Raw genomic sequence first — 26,631 nt, forward strand, 5'->3', positions numbered from 1 at the left:
TTGCAATGTTATACTGTGGGAATGGGATGTATATAATTTTATATTTGGCAGCTGGCACTGCAGAAGGTCCCTGCCCTCCATATTCTGATTCCTGCAATGCTACCTGTAGCAGGCTACCACCACTTGTTGTTCTGCCCCTTTGAACATGCCCAGCTATTTAAATTCTTCCTGTGCAATCTCCATTTCCCTCCTGTATAGCTTATAACTGCATGGGCAGCTATTAATAGCACATTGCTCCCAGAAGACCTGCACTGGGAATGCAGAGCCTGGGGTACAAAGAACAAAGAACAATTTACCAAAAGCCAGTCCAGGCTTACCAGCCAGTCCTCTTAGCAAAAATGCCATCCCACCGCAGTTTAAACGGTGTGCCCAGCTGCACGTGCAAATCATACCAGCACAAGTCCCGTGGGCTCTGCCAAGGAGCTGGGCAGCAAAGCCTCACTCTGTGTAAGTCTGGCTGCCCTCTGCACTGCAGATAGGAAGCCTCAGCTCCCAGAAAACTGTGTCAGGCTACGGACAAAGAGGAAAAGACACTGGGAGTCAAGAGCTTCATGCTTGTTTCCCAGATCTGAAAAAGTTGTTCTTCATGGCCTTGTGCAAAATGCTTTTTCTCTACTCCCCCTGGATCGTTATCAGGAAAACTGGAACATCAGCTTCTCCCTTCTGTTCTGCCTGTCTCAGTGCTAATGGGAAGAGTTCTGATGAACATGGTAGAGCACAATTCCGCACAAGGAGGTCTCACAGGGGCAGTGAGGTGACGGGTCCACGTCCTAAACCCCACCATAAGCTCTCACGTTAGAAGCAGCCTGCTTTATATCATACTCTGCCCTGTGTACTTGTAATTAACTTTCTGCTTTATCTGATCACGTGATATATGCAGAGATTGTATTCTGCACTGAAAAGCTGCCCTGGGGTTCTGAGAGATGTGCAGCCCTGCAACCTCAGGATGCTCTAGGTTCTCTGTCATGTTTTTATGGCAACACAGCAGGACATGGTTTATATGGGAACAGAGCTTGTCTGGGAGGAGCATGGCATTCACATGGTGATGTGGGATCCCAGTGGCAGAGCTTGCAAGGCTGCACACCACAGTAGTGTGACCCTACTGATGTATTCTGAGACCCTTGAGGAGAATATCCTTGAGTTCCTAATTCTTTTGGATGTCTGCAGTGTTCTTATAAGAAATTACAGTGCAAATGTCCCAGGGTGATTTTCCTGCCTGGAAACCTTCCAGGTTTCTAGCACGTGGGTTTCGTTTCATGCTGGGAAGCAAGCAGCTGTTTGTATCTGGCGGCATTCTGAGCTGTAACACCACAGTGGGAGGAGAGGACTTTGTTTCTGCCTTTGGTATTAATGTCAAGGGATACTTCCTTGGGCCAGATACTGGGGGAATACTTTTGGAGGAAGTGACTGACCTGTGTAGTGCCTGCCTATGTTGGCGGTGGCAATGGCACCTTGCTCTGAAAAGTGTGGCCCCTCACTGTGAGAAGCAGATTGAGGCCCTGGAGTGTATCCAGACAAGGACAATGAAGCTGTGAAGGGCCTGGAGCACAAATCTTATTGGGGAGCAGCTGAGGGAACTGGGATTGTTTAATATGGAGACAAGAGGATCCATGGAGAATGCATCATTCTACACAACTGCCTGAAAGGAGATTGTAGTGAGGTGGGGGTTGGCTCTTATCTCACGTAACAGTGATAGAACTATAGGGAATGGCTCCAAGTTGTTCCAACAGAGCTTCAGGTGAGTATTAGGAAACATTTCTTCTCAGAAAGAGTGGTGAGGCACTGGCACAGGCTGCCCAGGAAGGTGATGGATTGACTGTCCCTGGAGGTGTTCAAGAACCGTGTAGATGTGGCACTGAGGGACATGGTTAGCAGGTATGGTGGGGATGGGCTGATGGTTAGACAAGATGTTCTTAATGGTCTTTTCCAATCTTAATGATTCTGTGAATTTTATGATTCTACGATTCCATAAAAGTTGATCACCTCCTATATGTACAGTGTGTTCACCATGGTGAGCTGCAAGTGCCAACCTCTACAAGGGCTCAGTGCAGCAACAACAGAAATTGCCAAAAAAGCAGCATTTCAAAGAGTCTTTTGTATATTGGAATCTTGCGAATCTCCAGTGAGGAAAAAAACTCTTCATGGTGATGTGCCAGGCTGGGCTGCAGCCAGCAGACCTGGAGCGGGAGCAGCTGGGTGTCAGAGCACAGTGGAAGTGCTGCAGCCAGGAGCCTTCACTGCAGACTCACATACCGCAGCCCTCTGGAGAGGATCATCTGCATAATTACAAGGATCACAAATTCTGCACTTCCCCTATCAGTGAGCGTTTTCCTTTTGGGTACAGTATGTTCCTGCAGATTCCAACGATAAACTGTCCTAATGGTCTTTGCAGTCATTTGATGCAGCTACATAAAAATGTCCTAGCACTGCGCTGGAAGGCAGCTCCCCTCCGCGTGGATCTGCATGGGAACAGGGTGTGTGCAGCACGTCCCATCCACGGATAAGCTAATCCTTTCTGCAGATTAAACTTGCCAGCAAAACGTAGCCTGAAAAAGTAGTTACCGAGGTTGTTTATTTTTCAAAGGATGGATAAAATTTCAGAGCGATAAAATCACTTCCTTGAAATGCTTTCATTCAAATAATTTACTTCCTTCTGTAAGGCTTAATCTTTCCTTTGCTGAATGTTTTGTTGTGTTTTTTTTTTTTGCTCCTTCCCCAGCAGGGCAGAGCTGGCCAATGTGCAGCTGTGAGCGTGCGCGCGGTGAGCAGGCAGCACGTGCAGTGCCAGCTGTGCCCAACGCCGCGCACCGGCAGCCCTCCAGCAAACGTCCCATTGTGTTGGTAAATATCTCACTGTGCTCGTTCCCAGGAGCCCCGCAGACCACAATGAAAATTGTTGTTCAGTGCCATTAGCGGGGCTGCACCCTGACGCAGGGAGTGCTGGTGGGCTACACCTTGCGGGAGGTGAGCTGGGCACCCTGGGCTTGGGGATCACCTCCTCCAACTGCTGGGCGAAGGATGTGTTGTTTGGTGAAGGCTGAGCTTCTGTGGTTAATCCCATGTAAGTCTAGGCAAATCACCAAAGAGAGCGATATTTGCTAAAAAGCCACAGAAAGCTGGCAGTGCTGGGGAAGCAGTGAAAAATGAATTGTTTTTGCAAAGTCACACAATTATTTTAGTATGGCTGGCAGCCATCGCCTGGAAAACTCAACAGAGCAAAGAATAAATGACACTAAAAAAACAAACAAACAACAAAACTCTAAAGGGTACATCTGTATCTCTGGCTTAAGTGGGACTCTGTACGGTGTTTCTATCCCTGCATTGCATGCTTACTGGAAAGTGGCTTTGCAAGCAGAGCTATTTCATTCAGCTGCTGAGGAAGTTTGTGGAGTGCTGCAGGACCTCAGTGCCCAGAGATTATCATGCTGTCACTTGGAGGGAGAACAATGAAATGTTACTCAGAAAATTGGTCAGTGGAGAAAGAAGGGCTGAGCCTCTTGTTGCAGCCTGCAGGACATGGGGACGTCACAGCCAGCTCTCTGCACAGCAGGTTGGTTGCAGCCTCTTATATGGGCAGTGTCCTTCCACTGGGGTTCAACTGGTGGCAAGACCTACTGCTCACACTGGACAGAAATCAGAACATAGGGGAAATTTGCCTCAGAACCCAGTTGTTCTGGAGAATGTAGACTCCTCTGCACACGATGCCAGGCAGGGTGAGAGGAGGAGGAGTAGGATTCAGCTCCCAAGCATGAGCAAGGAAAGCATGGTGATTCCTCATGCTGCTGTGTAAGAGGTGCTGCAGGCCTCTCTGGCAGGGCTCTGTCTGTGAATGCAGGTTTATATCACAGCCTAGATGTATCACAGTATATATCATGCAAGTTTATATCACAAGCATAGATGTAATCAGGGATAGGAAAAGGAAGAGATTAATGGTCTTCTGCCCTCCATATTAGCCACCAGACACCAATACCTCTTGGGTAAATACAGTGGCCATACTAGACACCTTCTCCTGACCTCTGCAACTCAGAGTTATAGAATCATTAAGGTTGGAAAAGACCTATGAGATCATTTAATCAAACCATCAGCCCATCCCACCGTGCCCACTAACCACGTTCCCTTAGCACCACACCTGAACACCTCTAGGGACAGTAATCCCACCGCCTCCCTGGGCAGTCTGTGCCAATGCCTCACTGCTCTTTCTGAGAAGAAATTCTTCCTAATGCCCAGTCTGAACCTCCTCTGAAACAACTCAGGGCCATTATCTCTCATCCTATTGCTGTTACCTGAGAGAAGAGGCCAAATCCCATCTTGCCACAACCTCCTTTCAGGTCACTATAAGGAGTGATGAGGTCTCCCCTGAGCCTCCTCTTCTCCAGACTAAACAATCCCAGTTCCTATAGCCACTCCCCATAAGACTCGTGCTCCAGACCCTTCACAGCTTCACTGTCTTGCTCTGGACATGTTCCAGGGCCTCAATGTCTTTCTTGCAGTGAGGGACCCAAAACTCAACACAGTATTCAAGCTGTGGTCTCACCAGTGTCAAACAGGAATGACCTGAAAGCTGCTTATATCTATTTTTGGATTGTCTGCTGCAAATACTCCCAAAACACCCAGCACACAGAGCACCATATAGATCTAAGAGATATAAAGAAATATGAACAAAAGCTGAAGGCGTTGAATTATACCTACAAAAGGTTAAGAGGATTTGGTGGAGCTGGCATCAAGTCTATTCTATCACCATAATTCCAGTGATGTAAGTGGTAAATAGCACATGTGGATGAAAATCCTAGCTGGGCTTGGGTCCATTGCTGACACGCTGTGACAGCAGGGCACCACTGACCACTAAGCAACTCTCGTGTGTCCTTTTTGTTCATATTAGTATTGACATTGTTGATTTTATGTTTTTACAAACTGGATGGATGGAGATGGAGAAAGCTGCAGTAGAGCAAGAGAATCAAATGCAATAAGATCTAAAGTAAATAGAAAAGCACTGGAACAGGTTGTGCAGAGAGGTGGTGAATGCCCCATCCCTGCAGACATTCAAGACCAGGCTAGATAGGGCTCTGAGCACCTGAGCTAACTGTGTCTCTGTTGACTGCAAAGCTGAACTTGATGACTTTCAAAAGTGCCTTCTAACTCATACGATTCTATGATTCTATGATTCTGCATTTTCATAAGGCCAAAGCAGATTTGGGAGGCTTTTGGAAGACCAGGTATTCATCCTGCATCTCAAAGGGAGGACAGCAGAGTAATCCTTGAGAAGCAAGAGCTGCTCTTGGAGTGACTGCATTGCATCAGCTTTGATGGCCTGAGGGTATAACTGAGGCAAAGCCTATGGGGAGATGTAATACCTGTCAGCAGATCAGCTAAATACCATTGAGAAAAAACAGCACATAAGCCTCCTGTGGGGACGTTCTCCGTCAGGCGCTCATTGTATAATATAAATTGGTTTAATATAAATTACATTAGGAGAACGAGGTTTAAGTGCCTGATAAGATGATGGCAGGCAATCAGCTCTGAGCAAAGGCAACAAGATCCGGTGGTAGCATTGATGGTTGAAAGATGGAAGCTGAGCAAGAGCACAGGGAGAGTCGATACTGTGCAATCTAAATTGATAAGTGCACTGTGCAGCCAGGTATGGGGCCTGTCATCTCCCATGCCAGAACCACATAAGGGATTCCACCATTTCCATTCCAAGAACTTCTATTAAGTACTAGAAATGCAAAATGAACTCAATCATAATACAAATGGGTAGCTACGGGTTAGGTGATTCCTCTGTTAGTTTTTCTTTTTTTGTCTTTGATAGCTTTTCAACTAAGCTCAGCATCAACAGACCCAAGCATGCTTAATACAGAAATTCATCATTTTTCAGGCAAAACAGGTAAGACACTTAACATGTTTTTGGAGATGAACAACACAGAACTAAAGGAAGCCCAAAGCCTCAGGGCAAGCTTGTGGTAGACTCTGAGAGGAAACTTGAGGCTTCCTCGTGCCCTGCATGCTATCTGGCCATCTGCCCCTCTCTCCTCTGGGAGACACAGTGACCTGCACAGAATGCAAGACCTCCCAGAGCACCCACAGAGTGGTTTCCTATGTGAATCCCCATGTAAAACTCTTGGCCTGTCTTTCAGGAATTAGGAGATATGCAAGAAGAATGAGAAATAATTCAACCAGCCTATGGCATGAGAAATCCCTTCCCTCCGTCTTCTGATGTTACATGAGTAAGTCTGAGCCTTGGTCTCATCAGCTCCAGTTTCTCACCACTTAAGCACTACAAAACCATGATACAGGAATGCCATTAGGATAAATCCACACATAATTCAGTGGTAGCCATGAATATACATTATATGGCATGGTTACCTCAGCATATCGCAATAAGATTCCATTGCACCAAAGTCTTAAAAGAGGAGAGATTTCAAATTTTATTTCTGTGATGGCATTATCTCATTCATTTCAGTTCTGACTTTCCTCCCATTTCCCTGTGCTTACCTTCCACCAGGATTGACTGTTAGCCCGTGTTCACTGGCTGCACTATTTGGACAGTAGTTGTCTCCTTTGGATTTCTTACTTGTTTCAACATCATGATAAAAATGCAACTTTGCGGCCTGCGTGGCAAAGAATTTCCAAAAACCTCTGGATTTAATAATAATAATTAAAAAACCCTACAAAAATCCTTTCAAAACAGTAAAAGATTTTTTTTTCTGAGGGAGATCTCTTTCCAAAAAATGTTCCCACACCTCCCGTAGGCCAGACCCTCCATTCAGAGCTCAAAACCCGCAGTCATTCCTACTTCAGTGCAATTACCACAGTGTAAAATTATTCCTATGAAGTTTGAGCTCTTATAAAAATAACAAGCCCTTTTTTTTTCCCACATAAAGCAAAGAAAAGCAAAGGCAGGAAAAGACATGATAGGAGCTCTGCTGAATTAGACAGATACCTTTGGCAGCAAACAATGTCTGGGAATGGAGGATGTTCTTTCTCTGCAAAAGAAAACCAACAAAACTTTGTTTGCAATGATAGATTTGCACATCTCTTCGAAGCCACTGAACTCTCCCAGCTTCATCCTTGAGATGGGCAAAAGAAATCCTGGAGAAGCTCATGGAAGCCACCTTAGCCATGGACAAAAATGGACAATGCAGGAATGAATGCTCGGAGTAGCACCAGTGAGAAGCATAGCAAAGCTTCTGAAAGCAGAGTGGAACAGCCAGCTATAAACAGACCAGAGCTAACCAAGTCCCTAAAAAATGAAAATAAGTCTAGGTTCTGTCCACCTCTGAGTCTAACTCCCATCATCCTGTCCAGGTGCATTGGTTTGGTGAACTCTTCCTACATCTTGCAGTCCCTGAATGTTAATTACTGTAAATATGAATTATTGCCAGGTGAAGGATGGTTCATCATTAAAAGTGGTTAAGTGGAAAGTAACTAGATGTGGCCAGCAGCATTTCCTTTGCACCATGAAGGCACGAGGGAACAATTATTATCACTCCTCAGGCCTGTGTATGCAGACAAAGACAAGAGTCCAGGGAGATCTTGTAACCAGTGCAGGACCAAAAGCTGCACTTGAAGTTCAGACCCCTGAGAACCTGAAACAGTACCACTCTGCCTCAGTTCAGAAGTGGGAGACCACAATCTACAGGACAGTCCTTGCAGGGCAGAGTAACCCAAAAGTTATGGGCTGTTTTGAGTTGATACGCATTTTTTAGATGTGTTTACCCATTCAGTCAGATCAGACCAAAGAATTTGAATTCAGGGCTGAGTCACCAGCCTGGCTTCTGAAGCACTCAAGCAGGATGTCAGTGGTGGATACAACCACAAAGACAGCAGCTGCCATCTTGTGTCACCAACCGTGGTGTTAATTGAGACAAATGGCAAAAGCTCATTCAGTGCACTACAGTAAACCTGCTCCTGTGAGACTGCCAAGGCAATCTCATGCCAAGTGCTTGCTGCAGCATTTCTTCCTTGTGCAGAAAGGCCTGTGGTGGGGGGTCACAATTCAGACTGGTCTACTCTCTTCCTATTTCTCTATGGCATCATCAGGGCAGTGGGAGAGAACTGCTTACTTGGTAGCACAGAGGCCATCCCAAGGCTTAATGGAAACATGAAAACCCCAGCACTTGCCCAAGGGATTTCCATCCCAAGGCCCCTCCAGGCATTTCCCTGATCAGCAGAAGCATGGCCAAGCATGCAGACACCCAAACTGAGCATCACTGCAGCAAGCCAGCACGCACCACTAAGCACATTGGACACGGTAGCTTCAAAAAAAAAATCACTTTTAAACAACTAATGCTGTGAACTTCAATGAGTCTCAGAGCAGCAGTCTCAGAGTAGCCCTTTGTCTGTGGCAGACAAAAGGTGAGGCATTGGTGTGCAAGCCTTGGCAATTGGAAAATAGTTTATGCTAGGAGGAGCAAAGAGTGAGGAAGCATTGGTTGTAAGAGATGAAAACATGGTGCTCTCTGAAAGGGTATGAAAAGTGACAGCCCTAATGCATCAACTGCTGCACCTGAAAATCACTGTATGATAACACAGTCGCAAGGCAAAGCAATTAATGCTGAGCAGCATCTGCCACACAAAGACCCTCGCTGCACTTAATGCAAAGAAGAAAAAAGACACTGAAAAAAACCCCCACAAAATAGCAGTCTGGTTGAAGGTAAGAGCGGTCATAAGTGACAGCAGCAGCAGCAGGACCATATCAAACAGGATTTTGATTGTGCAGCAAGCAGAAGCAGCTGGTTGAGTGGCTGAAAGGCAACGAGGGCACATGCTGGTGTTAGTGACAGGGACTTGCCAGGGAGATATGTTATCCTTAGTGAGCTGATCAACATGCAGCCTGTGCCATGCTGGTCTAATGAGTGATCTTGAGGAAGACATCTCACATGCTTTAATTTCCTGATGAGAAAGAGTTGTGACAAGGTCATTGGGTCTGTAGAGCACTTTGTGATGCTTGATGGAAAGAAGATTGACGAGGACTGGAACTGGTTGGTGTCTGAGAGCATTTATGCCCACTTGTGTCTATTCCTGCCCACCTCCAGGCAGAGTTGGCCTTCCAGCAGTGGGAGAGTCAAGAGTACTCTGCCTCTGGTTGCTGCCCCATCTTAGAAGCCCAGCTGAATCTGTTCTTCTTTTGGTGAATGCAGTTGTAATCCTCATACCTAAACCTGCACTGAGCAGCTGTCTTGGTTGCCAGAATGTGCAGGTAAACAAATTTGTCCTGGAGTCCCACTTTTCCCTATTTCCAAGAGTCTGGTCTCTCATCTACAAAAACTCCTTGGCTTTTCTATATTTTCACACCAAATACCCTTCATTTCTTTGCCTTTGATTCTGGATGGCTAATTTTAGGTGTGGGCTACATGTGTCCAATAATCGTAGGTACACACACAGCTCCTGGCAGAGTCTTCATAGCTACCACCAGAAATCACCACTCCCTGGCTGCAGACATGCACCTTTGCTCCACTCCTCGCAACCAAGTTCAAGATCCCCAGAAGGAAGATCTAAATCACAGAATCATAAAATCACTAAGGTCTAAAAAGACCATTAAGAACATTCAGTCCAACTGTCAGCCCATCCCACCATGCCCACTAACCACGTCCCTCAGTGCCACATCCACACAGTTCTCGAACACCTTCAGGACAGTGACTCCACCACCTCCCTGGGCAGCACTGTGCCAGTGCCTCACCACTCTTTCTGAGAAGAAATGTTTCCTAATATCCAACCTGAACCACCCCTGGTGCAACTTGAGGCCATTATTCAGTGGATCCTTTCAATATCCTGAGAACCCACAGACAAAGCACACATCAAGCAGCCCTGAACACGTCCATCTGCAGAGGACCAAATATATGAACAGCAGGTCTGAGTCTGATCCTCAGTCCTTCACTACATTGTCTCTGCACAGCTCTTGCTCACCATGACAGATAGGTCTGCTCCTGCTGTTACCTGATTTTCTAATCCATCTGGACCAAGGACTCTTCTCATCCTCAGTTAATCCTGCACCTTTGCAACCGGAGAAAGGCATGATGGTGTCAGAATGAAATGCTCTGGGTTACCACTGACACACGATGTCCTCACAGTGGTGGCATTCCCCATGAGAAGAAGCAGCCCAGCCAACCCACAATGGGACACTGCAGTAATCTAATCAGATGGAGATAAGAGATGGGATGAGCTTTGCAGCATCTGATATGGATATACAAGCCACATGCACAAGCTGATACAGACAAGCCAAAGCTTGTTAGTATTCACGAGAGAATAAACCGAAGCATTTAAACAGCAGCAAAAAATGACCATCCAGAAGATGAGAACTACTGAAATGAGATGTGACCAGCAACTCCTTTCTTAAAAGCAAATTGAAGCTTGTTTCATCCATGTCTCCATACTTATCTGCTTCCTTTGGCAGCAGAAGAAAAGCTTGCATTCGATTAGCTGGCTTAGCTGCACACAGCTGAGAGAGCTGAGAGAATACTTCCCACGGACTAATTTATTCCACAAATATAACATATTTTTCTGCTCACAGAATACCCACAAACACATTGCCGTTTCCTTACATATTTTTCTTTGAATTTTTTTGGCACATCTTCATGAATTGTTTGCAAGTTCACTGTTTGCAGGGCTCAGTGCTGGAATCTGGGCGGTTGGTTAGTGGTTGTTGGTCACGTACATCACATGCTTTCATTTCTTCTGGTCTCTGGCTGAGGCTGTCCTTCATCCCGTCCGATTCAGCACTCTTTGATGTCAATGAGACTCATTCTCTATGACTTCAGTGCACTTGGGTCCAGCCTTTTGTTTGGGAAGGAACTGGGAGAAGCCACCGCTCTTTTGAATCTCTCAAACTGGGCTAAGATTTATTCAGGAACTCAGCAAACATTCATGCTTTCCCACAAAAGCCTTTCTCAGCTCTTCTCCTAAGAAAAACTCAAGTTTTTGAAGATTTATGGGAGTTAACATTTATTTCCTTGGAACTCTTGCAGTTATTCAGACTAGTGCAGAACATATGTGAAATAGTGTCCAGCTAAATCTCTGGGTTCAGATCCCACAGTGGTGCACTCATCCAATATCAGAGGAGGGAAGGAGGAAGCTCATCACTCAGATGCAATGTTTGCCTTTGATTTTGTTCCAGCTTGAAGTCCTGCCTGCACCTCAGTTTGTGGAAGCCCACAAACTACAAGCTCAAAATACCAGAAGGCATAACTCCCCACAAAGCCCACAGTTCTTCCCATCCATCTATCCAGGCTTACGATCACCAACATCTCCAAGCACATCCTTACAACAACTGGAGAGAGCTGCGTCAAGACACATGGCTCAGCTTTTTGTTCCCTGGAGCATTATATTGCACAGGATGCTCAGCGTTTGGAAAACATCCCCACACTTGGCAGGAGGTGTGGTCAGGCATCAGAACAGGCTGCTCAGGGAGGTGGTGGAGTCACCATTCCTGGAGGTGTTCAAGAACCATGTAGATGTGGCATTGACGGACATTGTTCTGTGGACGTGGTGGGGATTTGGGCTGATGGTTGGACTACATGATTTTAGTGGTCTTTTCCAACCTTACTGATTCAATGATATGGTGGCAAGGCTGCAGGCACTGAGCAGCACAATTCCAGATGGCACTACAGTGCTGGAAGGCAGCAGAAGAACTAGGGAGGATGTGGAGTATTTTCTTTTCCTGCTCCTCCTGGGCAGCACAGTGCTGGCAGCTCTTTTAGCTTTAAGGCTGTCCTCACGTTGAAATATAAATTGTCTTCTCTTCAAAATCCGGTTTAAAAATAGCACTATTTGAGGAGTATATAAATAAGTAATCATTTGGAACACAATATTAGAGCACCCTTCTTTAATTAAATGGTTGCTTGATGCATTTCAAAGCTCTGTTCTGACTCAGTCTTCCTGCACATCTGTACTTTTCCTGTTATGAACAAATCTCATCTAACTGCACCATGAATTTTAAAGCAAACTAGATGGCACAGAGTAATAGGGCTATTAATATCCTAATTGCAGAGTGGCACTTGGGACTGGCCCATTCTCACAGAGGCAGGAAGAAATATCTTCTCAGACACACAAGAATGGCTTCAATGGCCGTCGTTGCCTCCATTTGACACCTGGATTAAAGGAGAACATGGAGAAAATATTCTGATAAGAGGGCACATATTTTTCCGCTCAACCCAGATAACATTTGCTAAACATGGCCAGGAATGTCATTCTGACTATTCAGACCAACCTCTCTTCTGGTCCCAAATACCACTAAAGGGTGAGCAGAAAGGCCATGGGCTTCTCTTTGTTGCAGTGCATTCTTTGTGTAATCCCAGGATTGGATCAGGCTTTTTTATAGCATCACAGAAGTGAGGGATGGAAGAGACACATGACGAGAGGCCAGCAGTTCACTCTGCCCCTGAGCAGGATCGCTGACTGTTTCACCCACCGGGGCTTTGTCTTGTCTAGTTTAAGATTCTAAAATGCACACCACTCTTGTTCTTACCCTAGGGAGCTCCGAGAAAGTGTAAATTCCACTCCTGACAAATATTTCCGGATTGCAAGGCTGAGAGCCTCCTTCTCTTAATTCCACCAACTACTCATGCTGACTATTTAAAAGCATACCAAATGCTCCCCTTGGACTTACAGAGCACCACTGCAACCATTTGGCTCCTCTGGACATATCCAGCAGTTCTTGTTTCCCTGCAGGTCTTCATGGCAGTGGAGTCAGATTTCCCCAGCACAGCCCTTCTTGCTTCTCATGCAGGCTCGGGAGCAGCTGCCAAACAACAACAAACAGAGCTCTTTTTTTTTTTTCCCCTGACTGACATGGGGGAAAGGACAGGAGATTCAAGCTGGAAGAATGCAAGGAAAATCAGAGCCTCTTCCTTGGGCTGTTTTGTTTACACACGTGCTTCTGGGGAGGGAGGAAAGGAGAGCAGCTCATGTTCAAAGATGGCCATTTGTCTTCTGGTGTGCACGGGCCTAAAACTTCCTCAGAGCTCGTACCCAAAAGCCAGTTTCAACTGGATGTGGTATGGTTTTGAGTCCACACACTGGTATTAAAAACAAATTTGGCAGCCCTGGGTGGACATAAATATTTCCATGATAGAGCTGGGAAAGAGGCAAGACATGCTGCTTGGTGAGAATTTACTTGGTGTGTTGTCTAACTTTGTACAGCATTTATGTGTAGGAGTACAACTCCCAGGCTCTTTGGTGGCTCTCATCCTTCCTTATCCCAGGTGATTTCTCCTTCTCCTCAGTCTGAGGCCAATGCCACCAACTAGACAGATGGTCTCACATCTAAACTAACTTGTCATCCTTTCAACTTCAAAGGACTGGGCTGGTTCTCACCTTACACACCATCTCCAAATGTTGGCACAGTGGAATTTGGCCATAGCTCGTGGGGCATCAGCCCCATTTGGGATGCATAGCACACGACCTCACCACAGCTCCCTGAGTGGCCGTGGAGCTCAGCAGTTGGTTGGACTTAGGAGCAACTAGAAGGCCAAGTGCAAATATGTGCTCAGAGGCCTTGAAGAGATCAGCTGCTTCTGAATCCCATCTTTACATCCCCTTTGAGTTAACAGATGAGTCTTTTGAGTTGCCAGGCACCTCCTTTTTGTCCTCTAAAATATGACCTCTGCATTAGGATGATGCTTATGCATTGTGTGTGCTGCTCCTTTTCATATGTTGTCTGTCGAATTCTATCTGAATGTGCAGCAATATTAAACAGAAGTGCTGATGTTCAGAGTAAATATAGACATACCCTTCTAAGTACACCTTGTAAAGCTATCCTGAGCTCTCTGTAATCTAACCCAACTGTCTTGGCTGCTGCTGTAAACATCAGTGTGCCTGATGTCAAGTACAGGTGCTGAAGAAGCATTGGATGGAAGGCTGCCACAAGAGGGGATCACGCAGAGATGCTTTGCTTTAGCTTTAGGTCCTCCAGGTTGGAAAAGCGGCAGTGCTTGGGCAGGCAGGACTAACGAGTACAGAGCACGTGGCAGGGCTGAAGTAGGGGAGAGGCAGCTCAGGAGAGGAAAAATGAAGTAGATTCCTCTGAAAGTAATTTTTTCAATTAATCTTAAAAAGAGGGAGCAGAGGTACTGCAAGGTGCTGCCTCATCCTGCTCCTTACTCTTGTATGCTCATAGTACAGTAACTTCACAGGAACATCCAGAAGCCGTTCTCCATTACACAGGATCTTCTGTTGAGTTGCTTGAGGCTTGTGTGGTAATAGCTTTATTCAAAATAACAGTGGTCCATCTTTTATCAATTAGGAGAACAATGACAGAATCATCCCTTACTAATCCCTAATCCTCCCCACAGCCGCTTCAGATTCCCATGTGCAGAATTCTTGTTTTATTTACATGTTTTTGGAATGGCAGCTGCAGTACCGGATCCAAAATCTTTCAGATCCTACCACATTTTCAGCCCCATAAGGGGAACAAACAAAAGACTTCAAAAATAAAAGTTGCAGGAATAACGCGAGGAGAGTTCCATTTAAAGATAGAAATGTTATAACTGCAGTAATTATGAGCTGTAAATGAGGTATCAGCCATGCTCCACACGTGCCTGTCTATAAGGATTCCACTGGATTTATTTCCCTTCACAACAGATCACAATGTGGCCAGATGATTTTTTAGCTCATATCCAGACAGCCTTCGGTGTTCAGACAGGCTGTAGGGTGTCTGCCTGTTCTACAGAAAGAAGGGTCACACAGGCACTGAAATCTACAGCACTCCTTCATAGAGTAGACAGGGTTTAGATAGGAAACTTGGAACCATTTGCAAACTTTTGGTTTCTATCCTGTCTCAGGTCACAGTTCCCTGGCAGCCACTGTGACATCACACAGTATTTGGTATTCTGGCCGGGTGCCTTCTCCAAGGCTGATGATAATCATTGCTTACAGACTGTAATGAAAGGCAAAGACATTTCCTAAGTGTGTTTTATAACAGTCTTCTTCCTTTCCTGGTTGTAACCAATTCTGTAGGTTGCCTGGCTTGGAAACAAAGCCATCAAAGATGATGGTTCTAGGGTTGCCCCTCAGCAGCTTTGTCAGCATTTGCTCAGAGAGGCTCTCTTCAGCTATTCTTTTTCACCCTGACTGTTTTTCCAGACAGATCCCTACTGAGCTGACGTAGTCACACAGCAAATTGCTAGAAGCAGGCCAACATATGGTATCACTTAGGTACAGTGCAGTCCCAGTGCCATTGTAGTGGTACTCTGATTCCACTTCTCATCTCAAACAGACAATTCATTTGTGCACAAAAAAGAAAAGCAAGTAGGCACTTAAAGAAAATTCTGCAGCCCATGGAAAGAGTTTGAATTCCATACCATGCTTCATGCCTTCAAGAGATAGAGCATTTAGGCCAGAAGCATGATGCCCAAGGAATAGTTGGCTCTGTGGTCATCTAATTGCTCTGCTGCAGAGTAGGTCAGTGAGATGTTAAATGCAAAGAGCTTTCAAGTCTTTAAAATTGGAATTCTGCACAACTTAACTAGCTTTCCTGACCTAATACAAGAAATGTAATCCACTGCAGATACAAACAAATCAGACAAATATGAGCCATTGAGACCTAATGGGAAACCACGAGTCCCATTGAGACCATATCTCAGTTTTTCAAGCACCAGCTCAAAGTAGGATTGCAGGCAGTGCAGCAAGAATGTGATATGTACAGGGAAGAAAATTCTGCCGTTTGGCAACAGGGAACTACTTGAGACCTTGTCAGAAGCGATGAGTAAAAGATCTCTTGCACCAGTGTGTGGTGGCAGGGCAGGAGCAACAGCTGTCTGAAGGAGTGGCTGAGGTATTCTGCCATTAAGTAAGGAGCAATGCTGTGTTTGGAAACCTCATACAACCCAGCTCTCTGCCATTCAAGTAGGTTTTGGAAAATGTTCCAGAAAATCATTTTCCTTTAGCGGGAAATCTGAAGGTGCTCAAGGAGCTCAGTCTCTTGATTTCAACAAGATGTTCACATGCACCCCAGCACACATTCTCAGAGGTTTCACAAAGCAGATTTTCAGCTGTGGGTAACTAAAGATATAGACATACGACTATATTTGGAGCCACAAATGAGGCACATCACAACTACTGAGCAGCACACGCTCCTTTTTCCTGTTAAATTGACTTGTCTGCTTTAGGAGCATCAGCTTCTGACACTCACAGTTAAACTGTGAATTTTCTAAGGTTCGTTAGACATCCTTCCACAGGGAGGCCAGCACTGCAGAACTCATGCGGCCACCTCCTCCACAACAGGATGGATCATCACTAATGAGAATGTGTTATCCTGCGTTTTTCCAAATCAATTATCATCTTGCTCTTTTTTGGGTCCCTAGCTTCAAGTGACATGAAGTAAAAGAAAGTGGCCTTCCAAAGGTAGGCATTCAAATTAAGTTCATCTTACAGGCACCTGATTCTGGGCAATCAAAAATGGGAGCACCAAAAACAGAGGTGTTCTGAAAGCACTGACTGCCATAAGGGAAAAGTTTGGTTCGTTTCCTCTCTGAGTGCTCTTCTATTGACTCAGCCCTCAAGCAGTGGGAGGTGCTGGAAGGTTGTTTAAACACAAAAAAAAGAGACAAGGAGATCTCAGATAAGATATAAATACTGTAGGTTGACCTATTACTGAAATGTTTACTGTACAGAATTTTGTTTAACTTCAGTCCTTACAGAATACAATTGGCTCCTGAAGGCGTTTAAGAGGCTGCATCCAGACAGCAAGCTGCAGCCTGTGTCAGCACCACTTGAAGGGCCACTGGGGACTGTGCTGGAGCCCTGTTCAGGCAGAGGAAGCAACTGCCATGGATCTGCCGTCCCTGTTCATTGCAGAGGAGTTGGCCCAGACAAGCTTTAAAGACCCCTTGCAACTCAAACTCTATGATTCTATGAAAATAAATGGACTCCAGCAGCTTAAAGAGGTACCTGGTGTTAACTGTGCCTGAGCCATCTTCAGGAGGGCTTAGGAAGTGGTAAGAAGCATAGCCTGATCTGGCAGATCTCTCCTTTCTCTATTGGTTGGCAACCCTGCACACAGCATAGGGGATGAAACTAGATGATTATTATGGTCCTTTTCAACCCAGGCCATTCTACGAGCCCGGGTTAGTACTGCAGTCTTGGATGCAGCAGGAGGAAGACACAGACCAGAGCTGGAAAAAAAAAAAAAAAAAAGAATGAAAAACATACTTATTTTTAACCAGCAGCACAATTTCTGTATCACAGAAGAGCTGTACAAGTCACACTGACCCTTATTGGTATGCATATGTTTAGAGCACTGCTTCAGGAGAGGGCAAGAGAGTCTCAGGACTGTGGGAGCCCTTCCACTTATAGCTATGAATTAATTCCAATTAGCCCTAGAAATGAGCCTCTCTGGCTCTTTGTTCTCTGAAATTGTGCTTTTCGGAGACAGGCTCTTCAATTAGCAGCTAATTACGATGGTCTTGCCTCCTCATGGATAGATGGGGCATAAAAAGCCACAGCCCTTGACAGCTGTGGGAGATCTGCCTTCAGCTTGAGAAGCAGAATTATTGATATCGATTCCAAGGGTCTTTGGCTCCTGTCTGTAAATCCCTCACAACCTGAAACAACATTATTTGTGACACTACTGAGAATTATTTGATCTCTGGAAAATACATCACAACTCCAGCCCTCACCAAACGTGCTGAAATCAAAAGTAGACAAGCTGTATGCCTGATGGCGTGTCTCTCCTCTTCTACAGCAGTGGATGAGGAAACCAGATGCACACCCCGGCACATTTTGAGGAACAATTAGGTGTTCCCAGGCTGTGTTTTGCTATCACCTGCTTTCTCTTTAAATGTTGTTGCACAGTGATTTTATTAAGGCTGCCCAGGGAGGTGGTGGAGTCGCTGTCCCTGGAGGTGTTCAGTAACAGTGTAGATGTGGCACTGAGGGACATAGCTAGCAGCTATGGCGGGGATGGGCTGATGGTTGGACTAGATGAGCTTAATGATCTTTTCCAACCTTTTAAGATTCTATGATTCAGCTGTCCATAAATTTGTCTAACTTGTTCTTGAACATGCCAATACTACCTGCACCCTTAATCACTACTCCCTGTAAGAGAAATGGGCTTTCTTTTATCTATTATCATCATCTATTTTCATCTCATTCAAACATTATTTTTCTAGTGTGCACTCTCACTTTCAAGCTGCATGCAGTACTTCATTGCATGCAGAAGGAGAAAATGGTTTGTTTGTTTTTTAATCTGTCTGTACTAGGGTCTGTGTACAAGCAGTACTTCCTGAAGGACATGACAGAACTGTGCTAGCAGCACGATTTTCAGCTACTTGTAGATATACATTGCTCTAACATAACTGGAAATGCAGTCTGCTCTGCAGTTCTCACGTTCTTCTTGTATGACTCTTTCTCTGGAGATCTCCATGGAGCAGTTATTGTCTGCTATTTCCTTGGCAATACCAGAGGGGGATTAGCAGCACTGAAAGGACTGCAGAGAGGACTGCTTTGAGATAAAATTTCTCTGCAGTTAAGCTACAGATAAGATGAATGCCAGCTCCAGTTGGCCACAGGCATTCCTCCATTGCAGATCTATGTCTGGATATGAACTTTGCACAGATATCAATTATTTCCATGCTGCTGTAGAAAGAATCCCTAGACCCCGACTAAATTTCAACCTCAAATAAGTCACACATCATATCCTTGGTCCAGAGCGTGGAAAGCAAAGCCCTGCTACTGGCTTTGTGCATAACAGCACCTCCTTCCTCTATATAGGAAAGTATATATACTAGGAAAAGAGTGACTGAAGCTTTGCTTTTGTGTCACAGGCCTGAAACACAGTATACACACTGCTGCTGCATCATAGCTCCAGTTATCTGTAGATTCTCTCCCAATGCAAAAATTTATGTCCTGAAGGGAAAACAATCAACTTTAGACTAAATTAGATTACAAAACAGTTATGTTGTCTAACATCTTTATGAAGTTTTTTAGCATTTCTCTTTCCTACAGAAAACAGAAAGTATTTGAAGTAGCAAATTAATGTAAGATGGGGGTAAACACCCATCACAAAGGGCAGCGATGTATTCGATCCCGCCATGGGCAGAGAAAGGAAAGAGATAAGCTCTCCAAGTCTCTTCCAGGATAATTTATGTGAGTTTGTTAAACAGCAACAAACTGAGAAAGCACACCTCTGCTTTTGTTTCACATGGCACTTGTGAAGCACGTCTGCTAGGCAGAGCTGCCAGTCTGCTGCTTCTCTCATGGCATATTATAAGCGTATGAGCTAGTTGCTTTCAAAGAGGCAACTTACAGGGTCCAAACATAAGTACTGCTGCAAACAAAATGCTTCCCTAAATACTCTGAAATCCAAAAGTTCATCCTTAGCAACATAATTCAAACCGGTGATATCAGTGGGAAAACCACTATAAAGGTCAAAGAGGATGGACGCGGGGAAAAGAAAAAAAAATAAATAAAGAGGCAGGAAGGGGAAAAGTGTATCAGAAGAAAACTGGAGCACTGGATACTCCATACTTACAACCACCAGGATGTCTCCACTCCATCATCACAGTGAAAGGAAGAAGGTCCATGGCAAGGAGAAACTGCAACAGCCACTATGATGGTGAACAATCAGAGGAAGCTGAGGAGAAGAACAATATACTGGCAAACACTAAAAAACAAGGGAGAAACTTAAGTGCATATGCAATAGCATGCAGTGTTCTGTAGCATTCTTAATGCTACATTTTTAAATTACCCTTGTTATCAAACAAAAAACAATGGGTTCTTTTACAGAACTCAGAGTTTTTCTACATACGGAGCCACTTTTCTGTTTCCTATGAATGAGCACACTTCACTTGTTCAGGTCTGCTTTCTGTTCCTCTTCCCTTGCCACCCACCTTCTTACATGCCCAGATAAGCTGTTGAGAACCAAGGACAAGTTTCCAGCCCTTAAAGTCACTGTAATCACTGATCTTAAGCAAGGCTTCCAGCCTGCCCTGGCTGCAATGTAAAACACAAGTATTTAAGTGAGCCCATTTTATCAGGCAATTGAGGCATGCTAAGAGCACGCACATGGTTAATTAGTATAGTTCAGCCAACAGGCAATAACTCATTAAGCTACAGTAACTCGACTATGTTTGATCATGTGCTTTATGCCCTAAGGTGCTTCATAAGTAAAGCAGTAAAGTCAACTTATCTACCATCTCAATTCATAGAATAGAATCATAGAATCATAGAATTCCTCTCTCACTCTTTTTTTTTTTCTCCTAACCACACAAAATCGTGGTTAAACCACAGAGGATAATTTCTGGATGCAGAATAGTTCACCGCCTTCCTCTTTTTTGGCAGGCTGAGCACGGTGAAGATTGTTATCCAGTCGCCTTTCAGCCTTGCCCACCCCAGGCTAAAAACAAATGTGTTCCCTCCTTCCCCCCAGGCACTGCTCTGCCCACCTCCTCTCTGCAGTGTGCTCCCCTAGGGACTGCCTCCTATTTCCCCAGGTGTAATGCCACAAATGGGTCCCAGTGATGCAGCTGAAAGGATTAACTCTCACAACATCCCTTGCCAGCACAACCCAACCCAATTCTTTCCTCCACAGCCATGCCGTTAATCCATCACAGCCCTCTGCTCCCAGTGCCACCTGGCTGCTCTGTCCCACCTTTGTAGCTTGTCATTTCCAGCTAAGTGCAGATTTGCACTTATCTTCCCTAAATTGCATCCTGTTTATTTCCAGATCATTCCCCTAATTGCTGAGCTCTCCCGAGCACTAATCTCCTCTTCCCCACTGTCTTGCTCTTTGCTGACACTAACAAAGGGGCTGCCCATCCCTTCATCCACTTTATTAATGAAAATACTGAATAGTCCTGAATCTAGGCCATATCCCTAGAGAAGCAGCTCAATAAATCCTTCCAGTTTGACAGGATTCACTTGATAACTGCTCCCTGAGTACTCAGTAATTGTGTCTAACCTAATTCTCCCTATTTTTCTTACAAAAATACTGCCTCTCCTAAGGTATTGAAGTTAGAGCAGCAAGAAAACCTATATTTCGCAAAGTTAATGTTAAGGTAACGTAGAAGGGGAACTAACATTCATGTGTCAGACCTGACTTCAGCTGTTTTCTATCTGGAGTATTAGTATGTGACCAAATGTCACAGTTAACCTATTGCAAACCCATTCCAACATTCACCAGAAGCATCTATTGGTGGCGCCCACTGCAAATAGGATGATGGGAAAGATGGATTTGGGAATAATTTACTGTAATGGTTCCTAAATCATGGGCTTCCCAACTTCCATGAGCTTTGGACCAGCCCCATGTGAGTTCCAATTTGCTTTTCATCTCCAAATACAAGGAACGGGTTTCCAACATCAACCTTCACTCCTGCATAGATAAAGCTGCTAGACTTCAGAGTCAAGATCTGAGAGTTTGGTGGGATTTTTTTCATTTTTATACATTTATCCTCTATATATTGAGGAAAGGGTTTCCAGGAGAAATCCAGAATTCCAGGAGAAAGGGGAGACTCCTATTTCATTCACTTGAGCTCTATTAATTATGTGATTTGCATAGTGAGATACAGTGTGTAACAAATACAGATACACAGAGACATTTTTATTCTTCTCATCATCCTGGAGAAGAGAAGCATGAAAGAAGGTAAAGCAAAAATGTAGCCCTAAATACCCATGATATTGCGCAGCATGATAACAAAATATTGCTCACTTAAGCAGGAGCTTTTGAACTGCTCACTAGAGGAGCCCTTCCTTCTCAGTTGGTTTTTATAGGCAGCCTAGGGAGATTATGTGCTTAAGTTAGTCATTTAAATTTAGAGAGCTTGAACAAACATTGCAAACTCCCCTTCTCTCTCCCAGAAGAAATAGCTCATGATGACATAAGAGCATGTCATCATACCACAAGAAAATAAATATGATAAAAGCAGAAGTATTTCAGTCTTTGTGAAATCTGGTGGTTGAGCTTGGTGTTTTTGTTTTTGTTTTTTTTTTTCTGTTGTTCTTCATCTAACATCAATTGTGCCTAATAACAGTAACCAAGCAGATGATGCAAATCAAGCGAGTGCGTTTCTGATCGCTGGTCAAGCGCTCGCATTGTGCTAATGAGAAACTGAGCTGTAAAATCAAGTCAAAATATTTTTTCCATGGCTCCCAGTGGAGGTCAAAGCACATGCCCATTTGTAGTTCCTCTAGCTCTGCAGGCAGCTTGGCGCCCCTTCCACAGGCAATGAGTCCTGCCAGAAAAGCCCATCAGGTCTTTCAGGTTCCCACTGGCAGGAAAAGTACCACACTCGATGCACCAACGTTTGGAAAACAGAAAATGTGCTGAGTCTCAATGGCCTTGGAGTGTCCATAAATCACTCATAGAAAAGAGCGGGGATTTAGTTGGGCAGCACATTGTATGCCCAAAGCGGAGCTGGAGGAGGACCTCCAGAGTCGCTATAGAGGGATTTCATCACAAGGAAGGGAAGCTGAGCAAACAGCGAGGATGTCAACAACATCCTGTCCTTGCAGAGAGGAGAACGGCTTTTGAAGGAATGACAGAGCTTTGGATCTCAGCTCCCCGAGGCAAGTTCAGGCCAGTTCAGACTCATTGCTTTTGTACGATAGAAGGTTTGGGTTTATTATTAGATCGAACTCAAAAGAGCCTTGCCAAGTTTGAAAGTTCATGATGTTTCAAGCAAAGAAAAGGAAGTGTCTTACCTCTCACAGAGGCTCGTTTCTCCGTTATGAAACAGCCCAGCAACTGTTCAGCTCTTGTTCCCAGTGATGTCTGGAGCATGAATGGAAGATGGCTGGAGAATAGCCTGCTGAAACCCGGAGCCAGATCTGCCCTTCACAGCCATGTTTCTCCTCGGAGTGAAATGCTCATTTCCCAGGTTTGTTTTTTTCCACTGCGAATGAGATAAACATTGATACAGCACAGACAAAATAATCTGCTGTGAGGCTCATGCAGGCATTACTGACTACTCAAATGGGAAAAGAGTGGGAATGAAATTCATATAACCTCAAGGTTTGCTCCCCTTGCTTACAGCTCTTCCTCACCCTCCCCAGGCCCTCTCTCCAAGCCATCTAGGCACTGCCTAAATCTGAAGGCTGTGCCTGAGCCTCACCACTCTCAAGTGGACACATCTTCTAGTTTCCAATCCTAGACAACATCAGCCAGTCCATACCCAGTGATTTCGTACCCACCATCTCTCCAGCTTAAATAGTTCATTCCATTCCTTTGGGGAGAGACAGCAATTGGAATTCCTCAGGCTCAGATTTGCTAAAGAGCATGATCCAAACCCTTTTATTCACTTTCTATCATTTATGTCATTTTTTTCCCAATAGCCTGGTTTTAGATGCTTTTCTGCACGTGATCTCAGTAAAATTTATATTTCATGAAGGCGAGTAATTAGAATTGAAGGACTCGCCAGCACCTTCATTGGCACTCGTAGTTATCCCCTTCCATACTGGCTTTGGTACCTATTGAGGCTGCTTTGCATTTTTCATAGTCTCCTTACATTCATGGTCATGGACAATTAAGTCCAGAGCTCAGACCTTTACAGCCTTATTCTATTTCAATGGACAGATCTCCCAGAGGGTAGCACACAACTTCCTTTCTGCATCATTTTCAGTTCTGTGCTGTCCCATTTCATCTCACACCTACTACCCCTCCCCTTAAACTTATCCAGTTCTACCCAAAAAACTGCTCTGCGATGACAGTGAATTAAAGCACACTTCATCAGTACACTCCCATTTGTCTGTGCCAAAAACATTCATGTAAGTATTTACCAAAAGCAAACCCAAGACCTGTCTTTAGGATTCTCATTGGCAGGTTCCCTCTGGTGTGATGCTCTCCTGAAGGTGTTTCTCACCACAGGCCAGCCTTTTACCCATCTCATCATTCTTATTAATGTCCATCTTCATTAGTTTCACTGATAATTTCCCTAGTTTCTACATACCAAAATGACCTGTTGAATTTCAGCTTACATCTACTTCATCTCTTGCACCTAGAAAATCTGACCACTATATGCCCCTCTTTGAGTTGTTTATCAGACTGGGCAGCCTTGAATTGCTTCTGCTAAACCCAGCCTGCATTTGACAGGTGTCAGGCTGTTCCCCCAAACACCATTCCAATGTTTATTATTCATATTTTGTTTGAGTCCTTTTCTAACGTTGAGGTGACAGCGGTCAATTGGCTTGGAACAATCTCCCTTTTTCAAAACCTGGGTAAACACTTCTGACTGGGGAGGTTTACACAACAAGTTGTTACTGTTGGATTTACGGCTTCATGTAGCCTGGTGAATGAATCTCTAGGGGTCCTGGGATGGAAATGATCTTGTCAACATGGTAAAGTCCACTGCCCAAGCTGCCTTGTTTTTGCCTGTGGTGTGGCTCCTTGTTTTTGCATGCCCTAATTCCTAACAGTCTCCTTGTTTTTACATTCTCCCTGAATATTCAGCATCTTCTTACAGAAAACTGAATTATGCTGTATTACGTTTATGATTCTATGATTACTAGCTTGATACACTATCTGAACATCTCTAGTATCTGTCTCTTCCCACACTGCACCCTTACTCACCTCTTTTGTCTCCTTTTTACTTATGCAACTGAGAGGACTCATCTGCTTGCTGTCCTTGCAAAGTCTAACTGTGCTTGATCTACAGCATCTTGCTATTTACATACAGACCTCTTTGCTTTTCCCAGTTCATTTTCGTCCCTCTTCCTCTCCCTCTGTTTCTTTGCCCAGAGTATCTGGAGCCTTTCCTTGTTAAGTGCCCAAAAGAATCTGACTCGTGACTACGCCATGCATACTGCAATGATTTGTCTCATCTCGTGTGTGTGGGGAGCTCAAACTTAAAATGTATGCCCTTACACAGAGGTTAGATTGGATGAGCATCCTTCCTGGCACTGCTGTGCCTGCTGCCCCATCCTACAGCCCTGTCCTATTCCAGGGGACTGAGTGACAATTCAGTCCCTGCTGGTGTTTCCTTCCCAGTGTGCTGACTGAGTGCTGAAGTGGCAGCAGTGCTGATGTTACGTGCCAGATCAAATGAATGGGAAAGGAATATTTTTGTTATTTTGAAATGCCAAATTGATTTCACGTCCAGCTGGCACTAATTCTCTCTCCTTCTCTTTTCTCCCTCTCCCATTCCCATCAGCTTTTTACTTAAAAAGTAGAAGCAGAATTTCCCTGGTTGTTTTGGAAGCCTCTTCCGAAGGCATTCAAGAAAAAAAGCAACATATTTTTTAAAAAGCAACTTTTTTTTCCTTCACTGATGATATTAGATACCTATCACTTCCACATTAGCATGCTGTCATACGGCATATGCTGTCAGTGGGGCTTTCTTCCCACCTCTGCTCTTTAAACACAGCAGAAGTTCCCTTTTCTCCACAAAGAGAAGGAGCAAATCATGGCTGTGAACACCAACGTGTGCTGGTGCCAGCACAGGCACCAAGTACACCCATCACTGAACAGAAGCAAGCAGCCAGGCTCAGAGGCAGGACTCACAACGAAACAAAGCGTGGAATTCCAACCTTTTGGCTTGCCTGGGCCTCACTGAGTGAAGAAGAATCATCTTGGATTGCTCCAAAAGTAATGCCTTCTATTTATTTTTCATGGCTACAACAACAGATAGAAAGAGCACAGCAACACTACTTGATAGAGCAAAGTCTCAGCTACAAAACACTATTTTTCCACAGTCAATATGAGCTATGCATTTTCACCAACAATGAACATAAGCCTGCAGGCCTCACTTGTAAATATCTGCACCAGTGGAGGTGACACACTGTCACTGTTGCTGCTGCTGAAATGCACCACCTCCTTGTGCTCACATCTACCGGTTGGTCTCCACAGACATTCAGTACGTGTCAATGAATGTCAGTGGGTGCCATTTTTTCTGCATGGAGGAATTCAGTGACACGCCTTTGCTTCATACACACTTCTGTGTCAGATGCCATTCTGTCAGTGTCCCTTTGCTGCCATCTGACACATGACAACAAAATGTAAAGGGATATTGACGGGAAGGTTCAACCTCTACTGTCATATCTGCTTCTGGCATCATGGGCCAACATCATAAAGCAGGAGGCATTACTTTCAGAGCAGCCCTCATTAAATAGCTGATATATATAAAGTAACAAAATTTATTTTAATTTTTAATGTTTTCTAATAAAACATATACAAAAGAGAACAGCAAAATTATAAGACTAGTGGGATATGGCACCTTGTTTTTGTGGAACTAATGCTCCAGGCTGGTTTGATGACAGGGGTTGCAACTTGTAGTGAGTTCTCCAGGAGCTCAGTAGAGACTTATGATGAAATTTTGCTCTTTCTGCGCTTCATCCTTCAAAGTAGTCTTTCTCAAATGTACATACTGCCAAAAAGCGGTGATGTGAATAAGGCACGACTGTGAAGTGAGGGATATTTCTCTGCTAAGATAAGTCTGATAAAATCTGGTCTCAGACATTCTTGTTCTGTGTATCTATCTGTCCCATCTCCAAAATCTCTCTTTTTTTTCATTAGGCTTCCAGAGAGGTTATCTAATCTTGCCTTGAATACATTGTCTGCTCAGATCATAATTACTCTGCTGGCAAAGTACTCCATTATCTGATGTCCTTTCTGATAGGTGTTTCTTTCCAATAACACGGGCTCTGTCGTGCTTTTCTTAAGCAACACTTACTCCTGTCTCTATTTGTGACTCCCACCCTCAGAAGCTGATT

At 44.5% G+C, this 26,631-nt stretch overlaps 1 long non-coding RNA gene across 4 annotated transcripts; it reads right to left on the bottom strand.

Moving 5' to 3' along the window:
* Positions 1-5,362: 5,362 nt before the first annotated feature.
* On the bottom strand, positions 5,363-19,925 carry LOC128071674 (uncharacterized). Of its 4 annotated transcripts, XR_008201970.1 has the most exons (5): positions 19,821-19,925; positions 19,463-19,594; positions 16,882-17,105; positions 12,602-12,733; positions 5,363-12,083 (listed from the first exon to the last, which is right to left on the bottom strand). It is a non-coding gene; the product is annotated as an uncharacterized LOC128071674 (long non-coding RNA). The 4 variants fall into 4 exon arrangements; XR_008201968.1 differs by having other exon boundaries at positions 5,363-12,733; XR_008201967.1 differs by lacking the exons at positions 5,363-12,083; positions 12,602-12,733 and having other exon boundaries at positions 12,757-17,105.
* Between the last annotated feature and the right edge of the window lie 6,706 nt (positions 19,926-26,631).

This window comes from Tympanuchus pallidicinctus, unplaced genomic scaffold (genome assembly GCF_026119805.1).
Source record: "Tympanuchus pallidicinctus isolate F22 unplaced genomic scaffold, pur_lepc_1.0 scaffold6, whole genome shotgun sequence".
Taxonomy (NCBI): Eukaryota; Metazoa; Chordata; class Aves; order Galliformes; family Phasianidae; genus Tympanuchus; species Tympanuchus pallidicinctus.